Source organism: Rhea americana, unplaced genomic scaffold, assembly GCF_003343005.1.
Source record: "Rhea americana isolate MKP2758 unplaced genomic scaffold, rheAme1 scaffold_40, whole genome shotgun sequence".
Lineage (NCBI taxonomy): Eukaryota > Metazoa > Chordata > Aves > Rheiformes > Rheidae > Rhea > Rhea americana.
Window position 1 is genome coordinate 3,405,179 of NW_028186535.1, and position 12,469 is coordinate 3,417,647.

The 12,469-nt window shown below is 35.8% G+C and overlaps 1 protein-coding gene across 1 annotated transcript in view; it reads left to right on the forward strand.

Annotated features, from left to right (window-relative positions):
• The first annotated feature begins 3,479 nt into the window (after positions 1-3,479).
• Positions 3,480-12,469, forward strand: part of RALYL (RALY RNA binding protein like) — a 248,343-nt gene continuing 239,353 nt past the window's right edge. The window contains exon 1 of the mRNA XM_085314286.1: positions 3,480-3,528. The gene's annotated coding sequence lies outside the window, so the exon portion shown is untranslated. The remainder of the gene's footprint in view (positions 3,529-12,469) is intronic.

Sequence of the window (12,469 nt, forward strand, 5' to 3'; positions counted from 1 at the left end):
ATAAGAAAGTTCAAATTTCTGGAAAATACAATCTGATCTCAAGTCTTAACAAATTGTCCAAGCTATGATTTTTACTCCAAGATTATTTATTTTATAACAAGATATTTTAATAAAAAATCTTGGGAAAATTTACAAGTTACTTCTACTAGGAGCCAACACATTCTCATATGAATAATACTCATTTCTCAACAATCCTCTTAAGGTATCAGACCTTAAATCTGTTACTCCTTGAGAGCTGAGTATGACATATCTTCTCAGATTCTTTAAAAAGAGCTATTGATGCTAACAGCCTTTGGAATGGAAGGAGGTGATAYCATCACTTATGGAAGGGGACTAGAACAGATTAGTTGTTTGAAGTTACTGAATGTACCAATTTATGCTGGTTAGAATTTGTTGCCTGGAGTCTCTGAATTTGCTGTTGAAACCCTGTGCTTCTGAAGTATCCATGCCATTTTACATGTTGGTCTTCCACTCCAGTATTGATCCTGGCTGACTCTACCACTTTGAAATCTAATGAACTTGCAGTCCAAGATCTTATAAGTTACCTCTTCCAATATCATATAGTTTTCCTCCTTGTCTTAAAAACTACCTATATCTAGTTCTCACTTTACATTATGTCATAAGTTACTCTCTTGAAGGTTAATTCATACAGAGAGTTTGTTAAATCATGTGAACAATTTATTTAATTAAGTAAGCAGCCACAAGCAAAACAGCGCTGGGCGGCCGGGGAGTCTCAGCTCCGCCAACGGCGCGCGCCTCCCTCACGCACAGTCCCCTTTTTATAATCTGCGTTGTAATCTCCYGGTGCGTYYYGCGCATGTGTGAGTTGCTGGGGGGGTCGTCTGAAGCTCTCTGGTGGTCGTGGAGAGGAAGGCCGTGGTCTTCTTCTGTCTCTTTATTTTGGTTTGTCTCCTTGTGAGTGATCACAGGGGTTTGCTTATCTGTTGAGTTGACTCCCTTTTGGGATGCTGTTCTGTGRGAAAATTACAGGCGCCTGCTTATCTTTTCTATATCCTTTTACCTTCAAAACCTCTGAGCAGCTTGTTGCTTACTTCAGCTCTTCATAGTCCTGCAAGATAGCTAGGGCCCCGACACTGGTTCCACAAGGGGTCATATAAGCTTTTGTGCTTACCATAATTTATTTGTCTGACACCATGTCTCAACCCTGATTGTTGTAAAACCTCCTCCTCCCCCTCCATCGGCTTATTCCTCCTTCTAAACAATGAACAAATAGTTACAATTTATTACACATTAGATGACACTAAACCATCAAAATGATTTTTTTTTTAAAAAATGAAAAGTCCTCTGCCTTGCACAATGATGTTCTCAGACTTTCAGCATTGATTATAGGCCTCTCTGTTCAATGTTCCTACCTTTCTTTGACTTTTTCAATTCTTCAGCTACCAGTTTAAAATTTCATTGCAGACTTTCTTCATCTAAAAAGAAAAAAAAATCTACACACAATCTACCCTTTTCTTTTCTTTTCTTTTCTTTTTTTAACCATTTTTTCTCCACTCATACTACTTTTTGTATGGGACAAATATTGGAAACAGCACTATTCAGTATTTGTATTGACTGTCAATTTTGGACTTAAATGATCCTAGATATTACTAACAGTTGAAGATCTGAAAATAACTCATTCAATTGTTTTTGGAGATAAAAGAATAACCTGTGAATACCAGTATAGGTACCTGAGGCTTTTCTGGCTCTATCAGCCTCTTTCTGTGCTTCTGTAACAACTGGATAAAGCTCAGATGGACTGAGGTGTGTCTGTATAAACCTATGTATGCTATGTGGGAGCCACCTATCCCACTATCTGGGAAGGCTTCGTGGTTTTTGAGTTCTCTGATTCGGAAATTGCAGTTGCTCTGTTTGTAACAAAGCATTCAACTTAAGTACTGCAACTACAGTGCAATACTCTTGACATATGGACATCTTTTTGGAGTAGAACAAGTGTTTCTTGGTAAGATCATACCAGATTTGTGTAACAGGGTCTGTCCTATACAGAAACAGACCTTCACGGTTCTGCGCAAACAAACTTTTTCTATGCTGTGATATGGCTTCCAGAAACAAGCTTCTCTGCACATGAAGCCAACTGCTCATCATTGTCATAGCATAGGTCAGCTTAGGCTAATCAGAGAAACTTGGCATGTAGTTTCTAAATGGCATGGCCTGAGAAAATGAGCAAATGCACCTGAAATAATAGATGTTTTTTATAATAGCTGGATTTTGAGTTGTTCTAGGAAAACCTATGCAATATCTGTCCATAGCTTGGTTCTGAAGTAATTGATCAAGGGTGAGACATAAAAGTGCAACTCCTTAAATTCAGCATGATTTGACCATATAGGATAGATGAAAACGAAATATCACTTTGATTTGTACATGCATATTTGGACAAAATATTTCCACTTAATGACACTAACTATTTAACTGTTTTTTTTTTTTTTTTTTTTTAACTGTGCCTGTTGTTTTGGAGGACTACCTCCCAGGCTTTCCTGCCATGGAATTCAAGCCATAAACTGAGCACATAACCATTAGAAAAACAGAACTTAGTTACATAGCTATTAGTTGCAGATTTTCAGGTAGAATGAGCTTTTAAGATGCCAAAGGCAACAAATAATTGCTTACACATATTTTTGGATGTCAACAGCACAAATGTCACAGTATGGGTCTGTTATATGAATGATTACCTCCAGCAAGAAACATAAACAGCGCATATCTTTGTAAACAATTTTCAAAGTATACTCTTAAAAGTATAACGTAATGTTAAGCCAGTAATGATAATTTTAAACTAGTGTTTTGAGAAAGCAGGTCCATCCATGCAGGCTGATGAATTAGCAGCTAAGACTGCAATGCTGCTTGTTTCCTGATTAGTGTCTTGCATGTGTCACAGTTTACAGTGGAGTTAACACAAACATTTCTTTCCTCAAAYTTATAGGAACTGGTGGATATTTGGTTTAGGAATTCACTTTCTAAATGTGTTAAGAAAGGAATTCTACATATTTATGCTTGCTACTGCATTTTTACTCCTTTTCTTCGCACAAAATTGCAGGCCGAATAGTATCAATTAAAAAATGGAGTGGAAAAGGAAACCAGTGTGGAGTTTTATTTAACATTTCATTGATTTCCAACGTAAGTGTAAACATTCATGTRCCACTGGTCTTGATGGATAATTCTTTAACTGTAATTATCTAAAGGATAAAAGCTTAACTGTCCAGTTGCTTCATATATGATTAATTTCAGTAACAGTGAAAGTTCCTGCTCATGAAAAAACAAGTTTTCCTTCCGTGTTGGAAATTCTACTTCACGTGAGACAAACATTTGCAGAGGAAAAACCGAAGCATTTTGCTCCGTGTTCCTCTCTAAAAGTGTCGTTCCTTCCAGGACCCCCGCTGCTAAGCGCAGCCCTTGGCTTTTCCGCTGCTGCTGGCAGCAGGCGTGAGCGAGGTGCTGAGCTCCGTCCCTCCGGCAGGCTGGCATCCTGCGCCGTTGTGGGAACAGCCGCAAGACAAGCTGTCACGCGAGAAGGTAGTACCGAGCGGAAAACAAATGAGCACMTATACTGTGTGTGAGAGAAAGTATGTGACATGTCCACGCATTTTCTCTCTTTTAAGTTTAAAACAGGTTTCAAAAATCCCCGGCTCTTCCATGAAAGATAAGAACAAAATCTTACTGATCTCACTTAGGTCTTTGACCTGACCTCACTAAATTCATGTTTCCTAATGAGAGAAAATAATGTGGAAACCTTTAGGGTCTACTAAACTAGACAAACCCACTAAAGTTTCTATTGCAATTGTGGCTGACACCCCAAGCTAATGAAAAGCTACAATTACTAATAGAAGCCAGCAACCTCTTTGATAGTAGCCTATGGGCAATTCTCAAAAAAAAAAAAAAAAAAAAAAAAAAAAAAAAACCCCTAAAAAAAAAAAAAAAAAAAAAAAAAAAAAAAAAAAAAAAAAAAAAAAAAAAAAAAAAAACACAGATTATTCATACAACATTAGAAAAATCAATTGTCTCATCCCAAGTAAGAATTAATTTTCAGATATTTTGATACTTTTGATTTAAAAAACATTATCATGTTCATTAAGCTAAAATACATATCTTCACAATCAAGCAAAACTTGCTGCAATAGCAGTGTTTGGTCCAACTCTTCTTTGAGGGTCTAATTCTTCTGACGCAGAGAAATAAAATAAAATAAAAAGGCTAGTCAGATGTCTGATTTTTCTCAAGACAAGAGAGCAGATATTCTTTTGGCATAGATTTTTCCTGCATACTTTCTGTCCAATGTCTGGATGCCAGAATTAGGAATAAACTATATATCCCAGATACTTTGTGCTTTCAGTTCTACTGCTCTCAAAACAAAGTATGGAAGAATGAAAACCTGATTCTAAAAATTCCCCCCCCTTTTTTTTTAGTTGAGTAGTCGTATATATTAATCAAATTCTAGGAATGCAAATAAATATGATTGATCTCAGCCTTCCTATGCAGTACTGAGTAAGAAGAAACCAATTTAATGAAATGGTATTAACAAACAACTTAATTTCCTTAGAGAGAGTGTAACTAAGGCCTTAGGCATTTGCTTTTATTTCTTGTTTCTAGGATTAGTGAGCTCTAGAGCAGAAAGTGATAAATTAATATCAAAAACAACTCCTAAATTTTTATCATCATTTTATTTATCCCAGATAAGCTTGGTATATTTGGTGGATCAATTGTATTAAGCAGAAAAGTCAAGGGATTTAGAAAAAGAGTTCTCAGAAAAATCTCATTTTTTGACTAATAATTTACAATTAGCATAGAGGTTACTGAAACARTCATAAGAGAAGACGATTCCTGGGACAGGTGGAGGAACTGAAGAGAGTCACTTAAATTGTGATGAAGTCATGTTATTTAATAGAGGAAAATTTTCAATTAACCTAAGGAAAGAAGAGAGGGAAAAAAATGTTGTTCTGCTTTGAAGCTTTGGTCACTTCACAGAAGAAGTGAAGGGAGAAGGAAAACACATGCTTTTTCACTGTTTAATAATGGGACATTCCATTAAAAAATGAGGAGTAGAAAATTAAATTCATAATTTAAATTTAATATTAACATAATTTCTTTTAAACTGATTTTGCTTTCACAAAACATTATCAAATAGTATTCTAGATTCAAGATATTATGTATTTGGGGATATAGATGTTTCAAAAGTGTACTATTAGTTGTCTACTGGATACTAGAATAGGTAAGCAAATAGTTCAGATCAATATGGAAATTTTATTAGGACTCTGCAGTATGTAAGTAAGACAAGAACTAGTGTCCTTGAGATTAGTTTACTTTTTGCAGGTGTTTAATGTTTATCCTATCTCCCATGATAAATTATATCACAAGAATGCTTATTTAAAGGCTTTAAAGATGACACTGTAATACACTAAGTCTACTTTAGTGCAACATGAGGTTTCACAAGGGTATATGCTGCTTAAATTCCCTCCTTAGGTCACTCACAAAAAAAGGAGCAAGAAGATAAAGGATGCATTACAGTATAACAGTTTCATTGCTTTTTTCATATCTATAAGTACGGACCGATATACATACACAATAGTGTAAGCTGGCTATTTAGCAGTATTTATGCACAAGCTTTTATGTTATTTATTAAAAAAAATACTATATGAAGAGGAAGCCAGCAGCTGTCTTTTCCCCTTCTATTCATGAATCTGCCACATCACTGAATCTGACAAAATGCAACTCTCAGGCTTTCAGTTTGTGCATAACATTGTTGCCAAACTTCATAAAGATATTTTATGGCCTGTTGAAGTGCTAAGTTGCTAGACTTCATGAAAAATGAACTATCTAAATGGGTTGGAACTATGAGGATGCTGAAAAATATCATTGAATTCGTGATAGCACTGCAGAGAAATCTCATCTTTCTTATGATATAGCTCTGTTATAAATACTCAAGCACGTGATGCCAGGATGAACAGTTCTCACCTAGACACTTATCAAGTTATGGTACCCAGGTCCTGAGTGTTTGGGTCTTTTAAGCTTCTTTGATTAGGCAAAGAAATGGTGCCAAGGGCTTTCTCATCCTTTGGGTTCAAGTGAGATGATGTAACGGATGCTTATCCCCCAGCACAAGCTCAGGGAAGCAGGAGCTGCAGTAGTTCCACCCTTTCTCATATGTTTTTGCACATTCTTGCACATTCTGGTTCTGTACAAGCAGGCAATGCAGTATGCCTTTTTTGCTGCTGTTGGATTAGCTTCTGGATTTTTATTTCTATACAGTCCCATGAGTATGAGGACTTTCACAAAGGATGGGGAATTCTCAAATGCATAGCTGGAGCTGGTTTTGCTGTGGCAGTTCTGATTTAAAATATGTTGAACACTGCAAAGCCTCACTGTTGCTATTTCTTGGCACAGTCAATTCATGTCCTCTCTGTCCATGTTAATGAACATTTTCCCCCTTATAGGTGTATGTTGATCACACACAGCCACTGCTAGAACTCTAATTTTGTAGGAAGTCTGTATTTAGAGTTCACTTCAAGAAAGTGTGTTTGTGTTTTATTTGACACAAAAACAAATAAACAAAAGTCTTCCATACTCAGAGTTAGCAAAAGAATAYATTGATCAAATAAAACAAAATGCGTGTGTTTTTTTTTCACTGTAATTCAACTCAGTTCTCTAATGTGCCCATGAGTCTAACTCTTCCCTCACTTTCTTGTGAGTGATTTATCTTCTAGAATGTGTATTCACCCAATCCCAAATTTATCATCCAGTCAACACAACTTTCCCCCCCACCCTTCCCTTCATTCTCTCCTGTAACTGGTTGCAGGCAACGTTGTTGTCAGACAACATGTGTCAAATAGTAATGTCACTGAGGTGATAAAAGCTCTGCTATTAGGAGGTCTGTTTACCTGGAATTCAGGCTTGTGAGTTAATAGCTACCACCAAGTTCTTTCATGCATCCCTGGGGGGAGAGAATCTGCCAAGTTTAATGTCTTATTGCTTGGCTTGTATCAAACTTTCAGGAAGCTATTTAGCCTGGCACAGATGTTTCTGTATTAAAATAAATAACATTTTTTCCATTAATTTGATCTGTTTTAAAAAGCCCTTTATTGAAATGGCTGATGCAAGAAATTGGAACAAGAATAATGAAGAACTGTTTTCATTATTAGCAAAGTAAATAATCAAAATAGTATTCCATAAACCCTTCGATTTGGTTTAGGATCAACGGCTCAGTTAATTTAAAAGGCGTGATGACTTAAAGTCATTCTAATTTTTGACAAGTTGCTAGAAGAATGAAAAATCTTTGGAATAAACTTCCATTCCTTTCAAGATTAGATGAGAGTCAAGTCCAATATGAATAGCTGCCTACTTCCCTAGCACCTGTCATCTTAGGCCTATGCAGCAGCCTAAGAAATACTAAGAAACATTTTCTGGAGGAGCTGGGGAAAAGTGTTATCAGCTTATGTAAAGTCTAGAAGAGGGTCAGACTCGAGGGGGCAATAGTATTTCAAGAAACCTTACATCTAATGGTCTATCAAGGTCCTTATTTGCAGTCTCCACAAGGCAGTGAGAGCTAAGTGCTTTTTCTGCACAGTTTAATGTTTAGGCAAGGAAAAAAGCTTGAGTAATGGCTTCAGGTGTCCCAGTCCCAAGCACAATCCTGTGTAAAAAGTTTTGCAGTACTTTAGGTCCAAGATAGTAAATATTATGCTGATGAATATGGTTTTATTTTATGGTAAGGTAACTGCTGCTTGGAGTGTAGAGGAGAAAATGCTATTTCTCCATCACCTTTATGTGGCCACCAGTCAGAGGAACAAAAGAAATAGCCACATTGTGTATTTYCTTGGGGCTGTGGGTGCTTTTGCTTTCTCTCTTCTGTCATCATGCCAGTTCTTATTTTCATGATGCTAGCTGTTGCATCAGCACTTGAAAATTTTATTTTTGGAGCAGCTTGTGTTAACTTGGCTCATCATTAATGGTTGAATTACAAGGGAGACTTGTAGATGATAGCTAAATAAAAGGTAAACAGTAAGTCTGTTCTGTTCTTATTTCCAAAGCCTTCCTATTTCTTCCTCTCGCCTCCCCCCCCCCACTTCCCACCTATAAGTATCAATGTATGTGCCTTTATTTGTTTTTCCCTTACCTGAAGAGATTTAAAATTATTCTTCAGTTTCAAACTTCTAGACAGGTTTGTATTAAGCTATGTGCAATGTTTTTGACCTACAATTTTTTTTCAGTGAGACAGGAGTTTGGGTGTTCCTGCGTGGTGTCATCTTAAGATTTCAAACACACTTTGCTGCTGAGGCACTATGCTTTCCTTGTCGTCACATCTGTTTTTGTGTACTCTGAGTTTTTTCCCATTTCTTTTATCTTCTTAGTTACTATTTTAACAGAATGCTTATGCTGAAAACTAAGATAATTATTCTGCTGTTTTCTATTAACTCATTCCTTAAGCTGATTTCAGCTATACTAAATTGGATTAAATAACTGAAAGAAATATCAGCTGTCATGCTTCCAGGCACTTGGTGACTTTGGAGGATTAGGAATACACTTATCTAATAAGTGCATTTCTGTAAAACTGTCTGATACAGCAGTTCAAAACTTGCCTGGAAGCAGCTAATATTAGCCAATGCTGAAAAGATGATAACCACGCTTCATATACCATTGATATAATCAGCATGGCCAATCCTCTCTCTATGAATCTGTTTCTGCTGTCTATACCATTGCACATCTCAACTGTATCAGTCTTCATTTACACTTCTGCTGAAAGGATATTTGAGAAAATCACCTGCTTTAAACTTGTTTTTTGGTTTCCTAAATTTGCTGTTGGGTAGCAAGCATAGGGTAGACTTTTCTTAGCATAGCTCTGAAATGGAGAAGAAAAGCAAGAAATGTTAACACTGACAGTAAGTGGGTATTTAATCATTTGTTATAATGATGAGGCATATTGTAGCAGTCACTAAAATGCTCATTATCTGGTGTAAGGAATGATTTGTATTCATTAATATATTCACAGATTCATATTCTAACATCTTCATGAACTGGGAAAGTTAATGTACAAATGAAAYGATAAAAATATACATTTAGAAGAAATCCTCTTAAGGGTAAAGTGAGAAATAAAAACTTCTTGAGGGATTCTCTTCAACAACTTGAATCTGACATGCAATGTATTACATATGCTAAATCAAAGGAACTGTTTCCTGAGTAGAAGAAGTGGGGAGAGTTATTGGTGGTGATTATCTGCAGCTATCACTATCAATTATTAAGTTTTTATGGTTAAGTTAAGAAACTAGTTATCATAGAGGGGAAGACAGAGTAGCCTTTAAAAATAAAATAAAATAAAGGATTGGAACCAGCAAAGAATGTCTGAATTTTCATTTGTTACTGGCATGGACTCTACAACAGGAAGACTGAACTACTATGTCAAGTACTTTCTATTTATTTTTCCCTTCCTCCCTGCTTTTCCCCCCTGTCAAGTTAGAGAGCAAAAAGAAGGCTTCAATGACCTTGACACATCTCCCTGTCTCCTCTCTGAAGATGAGAACAGACTTTATAAAGTTCACATGTGCATATTAAACCTATAACCATCTGCTGAAATTATGAACGGTGTGGTGGCTAAGTTTAGCATTTGGAGAGGTGGTCTGAAGGTCAGCCGTGCTTCAACTGTAGTGAAGTATTTTAGAGTCACTTGTATAAGTCAGTGAAAAATTACATTTTTTTTTTTAATTGGGTCAGCTTGTGAGGTTTAATATAATGAAAAACACAACTGACTCACATATTCATATCTCAAATATAACAGGAGTTAGAACATTCTTAACTTCCTTAGGAAGCTGAACTAGCTTATTGGCAGACTTTATAAAAACTACGATGCTGTAAAAAAAGAATAGAATTATACCTTAACATGCATTTACTGTGTTTTGAGTAGAACTCTCATATTTAGTTGGCTTTTCAGAATCTGTCATTTCCTTTCCTTTGCAATGAGATGRAATATATTAAGTAGCAGCATTCCTCATAGGTCATGGAAACAGTCAGCTCTCTAAACTATGAACATCTGTTGTGTAAACTCTTGGCATATATGATTCATATTTTAATATTCTGTGAATGCTTGCATGTATGTAAATCTGTAGGCTTCAACTGCCCTCCCTCCCATGTGCTTAGGTGCTGATAACCTAGATGCTAACAAGTTTTTCATGAAGATTCAACTGTGAAAATTGCCAATGCATTTTTTTTCCTAGAACACACAATTATAATAATTARTTATATTCTTTGCAAGAGAGAATGTTCTAGACACTTAGATTAAAAGAATATAAAGAATTAAATAGTACTTTCTGCATGGAAATTTCCTGAATATTTTGCTAGAGTTAGCTGTGTTCAACACAAACATTTATTGTATCTGCTCGGTGTTGGCAAATGAGGGCAAAATAAGTCTAGCTGCATCATGACCTGATAAATACTTCTTTTAAGATGTTCTATGCTTTTGTGAACAGGTGATCAAAATCTGGGCATGCAGCCCAGTGACTCTTGAGGGATGAGACGTGTGAAAAGTCAAAACAAGTGAAGCAATGATTATAAAGGGCTCACTCAGAACTGAGTTTAGATTCACTGTGTTGTATGTTCATTTTACATTTCCAGCTGGTTCATAAGGAAATATATTATCTTGATCAATCCTGGAATACCTAAAGTATGGTAGGAATGCTAATACTGCTGCTACAGCTTCTCAGACTTACCAATAGTACTTACTGGCATGGAGGAATATAGAAACGGTGAAGGACGTACTTAAAGGAATAACTGCATCTATAACTTCTAGGCAGTGTTTTTCATGTGGAAGTGATGTTTTAGAAATAAACAATAACTTTATCAAAGTATTATAAGAGACTACTAAAGTTTAGTAGTCTATGAATGCTCGATTTCATAAGTTCTTTTCAAACTATATGCTTCTGCCTAGGTTCAGAAGTCCTTTTCAAACCATGGTTTAAAGACAGCACACACACTTATTTGGGCTATTCTATGTTCACAAAATTCTTTAAACTTCTGTGGATCCTACTCTCTATGTAAACTTTTATAGGTTTTATATAGCCTCAATTCTAATGTAAAGCGTAAATGAGATAGAATCAGACTCAAAGTTCTAAAATTATGTCCTGGAAAATATTACCTAGATTATTAATATTGTTTTTAATAATGCTTCTGTAGTGGGTTCCAACTCTGCCACAATCCATTGCAAAAATTTCTAGTAATTAGTTTCGGCTGTTATAATTTCAGTGATTACTTCTGTCTTAAATATTCATTTCCATTTCATCTGAGATCTTTGTGTTTATCTCAAGGGAACAAAGCTTTCAGACCATAACTTTTATTTCTTCAGTATACAGATTTGGGGCATAATGCCAAAGTATTGCTCTGTGAATCCTCACTAGAATTCCTAACTCAGCTGGTTCCTCCTACAGCCATGCTACTTTTGTGCATTAATTTGCTATGTATATTTAAACTGATCAAATACTTATAGGAAAATGAAGATCACTGCTGTCCCTATCTTARCTCTGGAAGAGACTGTGGGCTGCTCCAGCCCTGGAACTGAATCAGAGTTGTGTTTGGCCTCCACTGAGCAGCACTGCTGTATTCCAAATATTGAAATACCTACTTAATCAATTCTTTTTTAAAAAATGAGTCCATCTATATAATGAGGCAAAAATTTTAACGTAATTGAATAACAAACATTAATACGATATTGTATGTTTAATATCAAATAGAGGCGTATGTTTTATGGGGTTGAGAAGAGGAGGAAAAGGAGGGTCAGCCTACCTACGAACTAACATCTAGTTGTATAGTTGACATCAGTTCTATAGAAATTGTAATGTATGTAAAGACTGCTTTGCAGCCTTCATAGATACAGCTCTGGCTTATGTGACTAGTTAATACTAAGTATCAGGAGTAGTTACACCACAGTCTTACTGATAGTAGAAGAGCAGTAATAAAACAGGTTGTTGCAATGTTTACTAAAGAGTTAGTACACCCTAAATTGTTCCTTAGCTGTGTAAATCAATGTGTCCATGTACAGGGATTGGAAGACTGTTAATTTGTACCATTCTGAGGATCTCTTATTTCTGCTGAGGGGGGAACTGTTTTCATATAAAAGGGAACAAAAAAGAATTAGATGAAATAATGAAATAAACTACTTGTTATGTTCTCAGTCTATTTCTGTATATAATGATTAAATTTAAACCACTGAAKTATTTCTGAAAGATTGCATCTATTTCAGCTTTTGGAGAACCCTGGAAGTAAGGTTCATTATGTAAGCAACAGTCAAAACAAGCAAACAAAACAAAACAGACTTAAACCTTATCCTGTTAAACTTATTCCTCAATTCCTTTGGGATTCTGTAGTTAAATGAAGGACATTTTGCTCAATAATTTCATAGATTATTTTACTCATCCTGAGTACAGAAATCCACATGTGCCTTTGAGCTCTGCCTTCCATGATACCACAATACATGAGTTGA